The sequence below is a fragment of the Leopardus geoffroyi genome, chromosome B4, assembly GCF_018350155.1.
Source record: "Leopardus geoffroyi isolate Oge1 chromosome B4, O.geoffroyi_Oge1_pat1.0, whole genome shotgun sequence".
In the NCBI taxonomy this organism is placed as follows: domain Eukaryota; kingdom Metazoa; phylum Chordata; class Mammalia; order Carnivora; family Felidae; genus Leopardus; species Leopardus geoffroyi.
Window position 1 is genome coordinate 122,715,554 of NC_059341.1, and position 10,191 is coordinate 122,725,744.

Genomic DNA, 10,191 nt, shown 5'->3' on the forward strand with positions numbered 1-10,191 from the left:
TGGAATTGCAATGAATCTGTGGCTCAGTTTGAGTAAATGGGAGTCTTCTGTGCTTGAATATAGTATATTTTCCATTTACTTAGACCTTCTTTAATATCCCTCAATAAAGTTAAGTCTTTTTTTGTCTGTGCAGGGTTTGCACTTTAAATAGATTTATTTATAAATTATACTTTATTGTTATTTTGTTCTAACTGCTGTTGTTTAAAAATCCAGTTGATTTCTGATATGATCTTATATCCAGCAACTTGCTAAACATTTACTGCTTCTAATAATTTGTAGAGGCTGAGATTTTATAATCATATCATCTGAATAATGACATTTTTGTTTCTAATTCTTAGGCTTTTTTTTTCCTTCCTTTTCTGACTGCACTTGCTAGAATGCTCAGTACAAAGATGAATAGAAGCAGCAATACTGGACATTCTTTCCTGTTTTAAAGGTTATGATTCTAAGGTTTCCATTAAGAGAGATTTTGTTTGCTTGTTTTGTAATTCTGTTTTAAATCATGAATGAGTGCTACATTTTATTAAATTATTATTATATCTATTGAAATGATCTTTTCTCTTTATTTTGTTAATGCGGTGAATAAGATTGATGTTTTTTTAATGTTAAATCAAATCTACATTCCTGTGATAAACCCAAGTTGATTATGATGGATTAACTTTTTAAAATTTTTTTTTTCAACGTTTATTTATTTTTGGGACAGAGAGAGACAGAGCATGAACGGGGGAGGGGCAGAGAGAGAGGGAGACACAGAATCGGAAACAGGCTCCAGGCTTTGAGCCATCAGCCCAGAGCCTGATGAGGGGCCCGAACTCACGGACCGCGAGATCGTGACCTGGCTGAAGTCGGACGCTTAACCGACTGCGCCACCCAGGCGCCCCATGGATTAACTTTTTAAGCACATTGTTGTTTGGTTTGTACAGTATTTTGTGTCCATTTTCATGACTGAGATTGGCTTGTAATTTTCTGCCCTTATCTAGTTTGGAATCAAGTCTAGGTACATGGCTTACTTCATGTTACCAAGTTTTTGTTCAAATGCTACTATTCATATCAATGAGGCCTTCTCTGCCCCTACTTTTAGATATTATAAATGCAAACTCTGCACCTTATTTCGCCTCTTTCCCTATTCCCCTTCCCCATGTACCCTTCTCCCAACACTTACCATTTTTTATTGTAAAGGTAACTTATTTACTTTATTGTCTCCCCCAACCCCCATTAGAATGTAAACTCTGAAGGGCAGAAAGAATTGTATATAGTGTGAGGAACAGATCTAACTCCATCTGTTTCCAAATATCTATCCGGTTATCCCAACATCATTTACTAACATGTCAGTATTTTTCCCCCACTGATTTGAAATACTGCCTTTATTATCACTGCCTTTACTTATTTCCATAAGGAGTGGGTCAACATCTGGATTTTCTGTTACATGCCATTGGTTTATATACCAGTACCACACTGAATTACAGACACTTATGAGTATATTTTAATATTTGATAGACCAGTTCCCCCATGGCTATTTTTTTAGAGTTTTTCTAGTTATTCTTACATTATTTAAATATGAATTTTAGCATCATCTTATGTCTAAGAAAGAAAAAACCTTGACTTTTTAAAGTTTTTGTTTAAATTCCAATTAGTTAACATACAGTGTGATATTAGTTTCAGGTGTACAATACAGTGATTCAACAATTTCATACAACACCAGGTGCTCACCATAGCAAGTGCACCCCTTAATCCCCATCATCTATTTTACCCATCCCCCCACCAATCTCCCCTCTGGTAACCAGCAGTTTATTCTCTATAGTTAAGAGTCTGTTGGGGCGCCTGGGTGGCGCAGTCGGTTAAGCGTCCGACTTCAGCTCAGGTCACGATCTCGCGGTCCGTGAGTTCGAGCCCCGCGTCGGGCTCTGGGCTGATGGCTCAGAGCCTGGAGCCTGTTTCCGATTCTGTGTCTCCCTCTCTCTCTGCCCCTCCCCCGTTCATGCTCTGTCTCTATCTGTCTCAAAAATAAATAAACGTTAAAAAAAAAAAAAAATCTTAAAAAAAAAAAAAGAGTCTGTTTCTTGGTTTGCCTCCCTGTGTCTTTTCTTTCCCCTTTGCTCATTTGTTTTGTTTATTAAATCCTGCATGAGTGAAATCATATGGCTTTGTCTTTTTCTGAATATTTCACTTAATTGTATGACATTGCAGATGGCAAGATTTCCTTCTTTTTTATGGCTGAGTAATACATATGTATATATTATATTGGCACATTTTTTTAAGGGAGAGAGAGAGAGAATATCTTAAGCAGGCTCCACACCCAGCATGGAGCCTGACGTGGGTCTTGGGTCTTGATCTCACAACTGTGAGATCATGACCTGAGCCAAAATCAGGAGTGGGATACTTGACCGACTGAGCCACCCAGATGCCCCTATACCACATTTACTTTATCCATTCATCAGTTGATGGACAGTCCAGCTGCTTCCATAATTTAGCTATTGTATATAATGCTGCTATAAACATCAGGGTGCATGTATCCCTTAGAATTAGTATTTTTGTATTCTTTGGGTACATAGTAGTGCAATTACTGGATCGTAGATAGCTCTATTTTAACTTTTTGAGGAACCTCCATCCTGTTTTCCAGAGTGGCTGCACCAGTTTGCATTCCCACCAACAGTGCAAGAGGGTTCTGCTTTCTCTACACGATCGCCAACACCTGTTGCTTCCTGTGTTGTTGATGTTAGCCATTCTGACAGGTGTGAGGTGATATCTCCTTGTGATTTTGCTTTGCATTTCCCTGATGATCAGTGATATTGAGTATCTTTTCATATGTCTGTTGGCCATCTGTATGTCTTTTTTGGAAAAATGTTTATTCATGTCTTTGGCCCATTTATTTTTTATTTATTTCTTAAATCTTTATTTATTTTTGAGAGAGAGAGAGAGAGAGAGAGTGCAAGCAGGGGAGGAACAGAGAGAGAGGGAGACACAGAATCTGAAGCCAGCTCCAGGCTCTGAGCTGTCAGCACACAGCCCAATGCAGGGCTCAAACTCACGAACTGGGAGATCATGACCTGGGCCGAAGTTGGCCCCTTAACCAACTGACCCACCCAGGCACCCCTTTGGTCCATTTTTAAATTGGATTATTAATTTTGTGGGCTTTGAGTTTTATAAGTTCTTTATATATTTTAGATACTCTTTATCAGATATGTTGTTTGCAAATATCTTCTCCCATTCTGTAGTTTGTCTTCTGGTTTTGTGGATTGTTTCCTTCACTTTGCCAAAGCTTTTTATTTTGATGAAGTCCCAATAGTTTCTTTTTGGTTTTGTTTCCCTGGTCTCAGGAGACATATATAGAAAGAATTTGCTATGGCCAGTGTCAAAGAGGTTACTGCCTATGTTCTGGGATTTTTATGGTTTCAAGTCTCACCTTTAGGTCTTTCATCCATTTTGAATTTATTTTTGTGTTGGTGTAAGAAAGTGGTCTAGTTTCATTCTTTTGCATATTGCTGTCCAGTTTTCCCAATACCATTTGTTGAAGAGACTCTTTTTTCCATTATATATACATATTCTTTCCTGCTTTCTTGAAGATTGACCCAGGAGTTGTGGGTTCATTTCTGGGTTATCTATTTTGTTCCATTGATCTGTGTCTATTTTTGTGCCAGTACCATACTGTTTTGATTACTACAGCTTTGTAATATAACTTGAAGTTCAGAATTGTGATGCCTCCAGCTTTGCTTTTCTTTTTCAAGGTTTATTTGGATATTTGGGGTCTTTTGTGGTTCCATACAATTTTTTAGGATTGTTTGTTCTAACTCTGGGAAAAATGCTGTTGGTATTTTGATAGGGATTGAGTTAAATGTGTAGATTGCTTTGGGTAGTATAGACATTTTAATAATATTCTTCAAATCCATGAGCATGGAATGTTTTTCCATTTTTTTGTGTGTCATCTTCAATTTCTTTCATCAGTGTTTTATAGTTTTCAGAGTACAAGTCTTTCACTTCTTTGGTTAGGTTTATTCCTAGGTATCTTACTGGTTTTGGTGCAATTGTAAATGGGATTGATTCCTTAATTTCTCTTTCTGCTTCTTCATTATTGTTGTATAGAAACACAACAGATTTCTCTATATGTTTTGTATGTGGCGACTTTACTAAATTTGTGTATCAGTCCTAGCAATTTTTTTGGTGGAGTCTTTCAGTTTTCTATATAGAATATCATGTCATCTACAAATAGTGAAAGTTTGACTTCTTACTTTCCAATTTGGATGTCTTTTATATATTTTTGTTTTCTGATTGCTGTGCTTAGGACTTCCAGTATAATATTCAATAACAGTGGTGAGAGTAAACATCCCTGCCTTGTTCCTGGCCATAGAGAAAAAGCTCTCAGTTTTTCCCCATTGAGGATGATATTAGCTGTGGGTTTTTCATATCTGGCCTTTATTATGTTGAGGTATGTTCCCTCTAAACCTGCTTTGTTGAGGGTTTTTACCATGAATGGATACTGTACTTTGTCAAATGTTTTTTTCTGCATCTATTGTAATGATCATATGATTCTTCTTTTTTCTTTTAAGTTTGTTTGAGAGAGAGAGAGAACGTGCAAGTGAGGGACGGTCAGAGAGGGAAAGAAAGAGAATATGAAGCAGGCTCCATGCTGTCAGTACAAAGCCTGACTCAGGGCCCGATCCCATGAACCATGAGATCATGACCCAAGCTAAAATCAAGAGTTGGATGCTTATGGGGCACCTGGGTGGCTCAGTCAGTTAAGCGTCCAACTTCGGCCTAGGTCATGATCTCATGGTTTGTGGGTTCGAGTCCTGTGTTGGGCTCTGTGCTGACAGCTCGGAGCCTGGAGCCTGCTTTGGATTCTGGGTCTCCCTCTCTCTCTGCCCCTCTCCCACTCTCACTTTGTCTCACTCCGTCTCTCAAAAATAAATAAATGTAAAAAAAATAATTAAAAAAAAAAAAAGAGTTGATGCTTAACCAATTGAGCCACTCTGCCCATATGGGTCTTGTCCTTTCTTTTATTCATGTGGTGTATTGATTGATTTGTAAATATTGAACCATGTTTGCAACCCAGGAATAAATCCCACTTGATCGTGGTAATTTTTTTAATGTATTGTTGGATTTGGTTTGCTAGTACTGAGAATTTTTGCAGCCATGTTCATTAAGGATTTGGCCTTTAGTTCTCTTTTTTAGTGGAGTCTCTGGTTTAGGTATCAGGGTCATGCTGGCCTCGTAGAATGAATTTGGAAGTTTTCCTTCCTTATTTTTTTGAATAGTTTGAGAAGAATTTGGTATTAACTCTTCTTTCAATATTTGGTTCAATTTGCCTGCAAAGGCATCCGGCCCTGGACTTCTGTTTCTTTGGAATTTTTTGATTACTGATTCAATTACTTTACTGGTTATCGGTCTGTTCCAAGTTTTCTGTTTCTTCCTGTTTCAGAAAAACCTTGGTTTTTTATTGGGATCGCATTACACTTACAAATTTACTTAGGAAAAAAATGAAATCTTAATGATGTTAAAATGTTCCAACAAAGAACAAGGAATGTCTTTCCACTAGTTTAAGTATACTTTTGTGTCTTTAAGAAGTATTTTAAAGTATTTTAATGTAGGTTTTGAATGTTTCTTGTTGTTTGTTCCTAAATATGTTCTTTTTTGTTGCTAGTATAAGTGAAATTGATTTCCTCTTTCATTGTATAACCTAACAGATTATCTTTTGTGTATATGAAGGCTTATGGGTTTTGCATGTTTCTTTTATATCCTGCCACCTTGCAGAATTCTTTTCACGTTTGAGTGAGTTTATTCACTGAGTCTCTAGAGATCTCCAGGTATTTTTCATGACATCTGTAAATGGAGATCATTTTATTTCTTCTGATTCCTGTCTTTATTTTCTCTTGACTCTTTCATTAGCGAAAACAGTGTCAAATGGTTAAATAGTAGTTAAAACAGTGTCAAATAGTTAAATAGTAGTGGAGGTGGTGGGCATTTTGTGTTGTTCTTTACCTTAGTAAGAATGCCTCAGGTATTTCCCCATTATTAAGATGATGATTTTACAACTGTATTTTTATTTAAAATGAGTGTTAGATTTTGTTAGAGGCTCTTTCAAGCATCCATCAAGATAATCATACAATTTTTTCCTTATACCTATTAATATAAATTATATTAAAATGTTTGCTAATATTACTTCATCTCCGTATTCTTAGAATAAATCTTACTTGGCCATGGTGTGGTATTTTCTTCTTGTAATTTTGAAGTCTGATCAGGTTTTCTGCATTAACATTCATAAGGAATATTATTTTATAATTATCTTTTATGTTGCTGCAATTATCAGGTTTAGATCATGTTATACTTGCTTCATAAAAAGAATTTAGAAGTTTTCCTTCATTTTCTATGCTCTGAAACATCTGTGTTGGGATTCTTTGGTTCTAAATGCTTTTTTTGTAAATTTCTTTGTAAAATCTGAGCCTCGTGATGTCATGCGAAGTAGCTCCTTGATAGTTTTCTTGATTTCTCTTATAGAAATTGGTCATTTTAAACACTTGTGTTTATTAAGGTCAGTTATAGTAAACTGTCTTTTTCTAAGTAATTCTTGATTTCATTTAGTTTTGTAAACATATACATAGAGATGTATAGAGTAGTCTACTTAGATTTTTAAATTTCTGCGGTATTATTTCCTCCCTGTTCCTGTCTGTTTTGGGATTTTTTGGTTTGAGTTTTGTGTGGAGTTGGATTGTTTTTGTTTTGTTTTTGTTTTCCCCTATTCCTGGGGTTTGTTTGTTTTTTGTGGATGGTGTTTCTAGCTCAAGAGCACCTTCTTCTGTCAGTATAATGAAGTGCAGTTTCTTTTTTTTTTTTTTTTTAATTTTTTTTTTTTTCAACGTTTATTTATTTTTGGGACAGAGAGAGACAGAGCATGAACGGGGGAGGGGCAGAGAGAGAGGGAGACACAGAATCGGAAACAGGCTCCAGGCTCTGAGCCGTCAGCCCAGAGCCTGACGCGGGGCTGGAACTCACGGACCGCGAGATCGTGACCTGGCTGAAGTCGGACGCTCAACCGACTGCGCCACCCAGGAGCCCCAATTTCTTTAAGTGATAATAACGTGGGAATGAGGAGGTTTGGTTAGGTGACTTGTTTAGCTTTTGCTTCTGCAGGATGTTTAATTATACCCTTCTAACTTTCTGGTATCTCCAAGGGGCACCACCCCTTCTTTATTATCTGATTCTCTCTGGAAGCAATGGGGCCCTGAGGCTGCCACCACTACTGGGTCATGCTTACCTTCAAAACCTAGCTGGTACCATGAATTACCAAATCCTAGGCCTGTGTTCTGTATTTTGGCTCTTAGTATTAGACTTTGTCTTGCTAGACGTTATTCTATCTTGTTTCATCTACGTGTTATGCTCCCCAGCCCACTTTTGTGTAGTCTTTTAAGCCTCCCCTGCGCAGACTTATACCTGTACCTGTACTTATACCTGGGCTCGCAGCAATGGCACAAGCTCTGTTGGAATTTGTCGTTTCTCTACTTAGAGAAGTTCATTGTATTCTCTGTCTCCTGGTAATGCTGAAGGCATGGGTTGTGTATGATTTTATTTTCACTCTTTTGTTATCTTATGGTTCTCAGAGAGGATGTGTGGAGAGATTCACGTTCAGGGGGTCACCATTAACCTCCATATGCCAAATTCTCTCCTAAATCTTTCCTTGGTTTTTAAACATCACCAGTCTTAAAAAAATAACTTTTATATTTATTGATCTTTTCTGTTAAATCTTAGTTTTCTTTCATTAATTTCTGCTGTTTATTATTTCCTTATTTCTATTTTCTTTTGTTGGTCTCTTTCTAACTTTTTCTGTTGGATCATTAGCTTGTTTATTTTCAAGACTTCTTTTCCAACATATTCATTTGAGAGGATAAATTTCTCTCTATGTGCCCATTAGCTGAATCCCACAAGTTGTGATAGGCAGTATTTTCATTACTATCCGGTGCTAAGTATTTTAAAATTTCCGTTGAGTTCTTCTTTGACTCATGAGTTACCTAGTATGTTTTTAGACTTTTAAACAAATGTAGTTCTTCAGTTTTATCTTTTTTATTGAAATATTCTAATTTGATACCTATAATCTGGATCATACCTGTGATTTGAAATGTGCTACCACTTGCTTTATGACTTAGCACAAGGTCCATTTAAAAAATTATTCTAGGGGCACCTGGGTGGTTCAGTCAGTTAAGCATCCAAGTCTTGTTTTCGGCTCAGGTCGTGATATTATGGTTTGTAAGTTCGAGGCCTATATCGGCTCTGAGCTGACAGTGTGGAGCCTTCTTGGGATTCTCTCTTTCTCCCCCTCTCTCTGACCCTCCCTCACTTGCTCTCTCTCTCTCTCCTTCTGTCTCTCAAAATATATAAATAAACTTCATAAAAATTATTCTACGTGTGCTTAATAAGAATGAGTAAGGTCTAATTTAGAGATGTTGAGTTCTAGATATGTCCATTCAATCAAGTTCACTAATTGTGTCATTCAGATCTTTTATGACCTTGCTGATATCTTTGTCTCCTTGGTCTAGGAATAATGGAAGAGTTATTGGATATGTGTTAAAATATTCTACATCAATAGTGGATTTGTAAATTTCCCTTATAGTGCTGTCAATTTTTGATTTTTGTATTTTGAAGACACTTAATTAGGTACATATATGTTTAGAATTCATCTTTCTGTCAGTTGAAACTTTAATCATTATGTAGTGACCTTAATAATGCTCTTTGTCTTAAATTCTATTTTGTTTAATATTAATAAAATGTCCTCATGTTTCTTCAGTATTTATCCAGGATATCTTTTCTCATGTGTTTACTTTTAAACTTTCTACATCCTTTTATATTTCATGTGTATCCCATTGTACATACCCATTTTTGTTTGATGCTATAATGTTTGGGAACATGTAGGCTGTTGGCTGGGGTATTTCAGTTTTTCTCAAAGTGGGCTCTCCAGGAAGCTAGTTCAAGCCCATCCACATCAGTTCCTAGGTTCTAACTGAAGCCAAAAGAGAGCAAGCCCCAAGGCACAATCATTTTCAAACTTCTGCATTTGTCCCATGTCCCAAAATTATTCAAATGACCAAGCCCAGCTTCAAAGAGTGAAGAAATAAATTCTCCCTCTTGGTGGGAGAAGCAGCATAAATCTGTACTTACAGGGACACAGGCATTATTGTATTCATCTCTGCAAATAAGTTATTACAAACCTCTGTTTTGTATTTTGCACCTCCCTGTATCTCTGCTACAGTGTGGGCAATTATATATTTGATTAAATCACTATGTGAAATGCAACCAAATACAATTCTGAATGATACAAAAGTGCATAACTGAATTTTTTTAACTCAGTTTGCATTAGCTAGGGTAGACTATTACTGCAACAAATAAAACCAAGTATGTATAATGACTAAAAAAAAAGTTATTTCTCCTATGACTATACTGGGAAAGTAAATAGGTCCTCAGGGCAGCTTTCATGTATGCAGGCATTTAGGGACCCAAACTGATGGAAACTCTGCCATCTTCAACTTGTGGCTTTCAGAGTTGCCACAGAAGTGGTCTCTATCCCAGCCAGCTAAATAGGAAAAGAATAGGGAGGAGCACCAGGTAGGAAGTTTTTATGGGCTAGACCTGGAAGTGACACACGTTATTTCTGCTTACATTTTATCACCTAGAAAATCAGTCACATGTTCACACCTAACAGCAAGTATAGTGTTATTCAAGGAGAAATTAATAAAAATGGTTTAAAACATGACATGAAAGTACAGAACAAAATTAAATTAGGCTCTTCCACTTGTTAACCATGAGACCTTGGGCAAATTACTTGACCTCTCTAAACCTGTTAGTCTTCACTAACATAGGGGGAATAAAAATAATAGTATTTATCTCATAGAAGCTTGGATTTTAAAAAGTGAAATAAGGCATAAAAATTCTTAGTAAGCACTCAATAGTATATATCAAGTACTCAGTAAATACAAGTTATCAACATTACTAATATTATAATGGGTACTTGTTGAGTCACTGGTATACTATTTCCTGAATATCAAACATGTGAGTGCCTACCAGTGCCAGACATATTAAATAACATAGAAAATTTTAATCATAAAAATTAATGTTTTATTAACAAATGCAGATTTAGGGATAGAAAATATGAGTTTTTTTTCAAAAATAAGAGTTACTTAGAACATAAAATGTTACAGGTCATTCTGA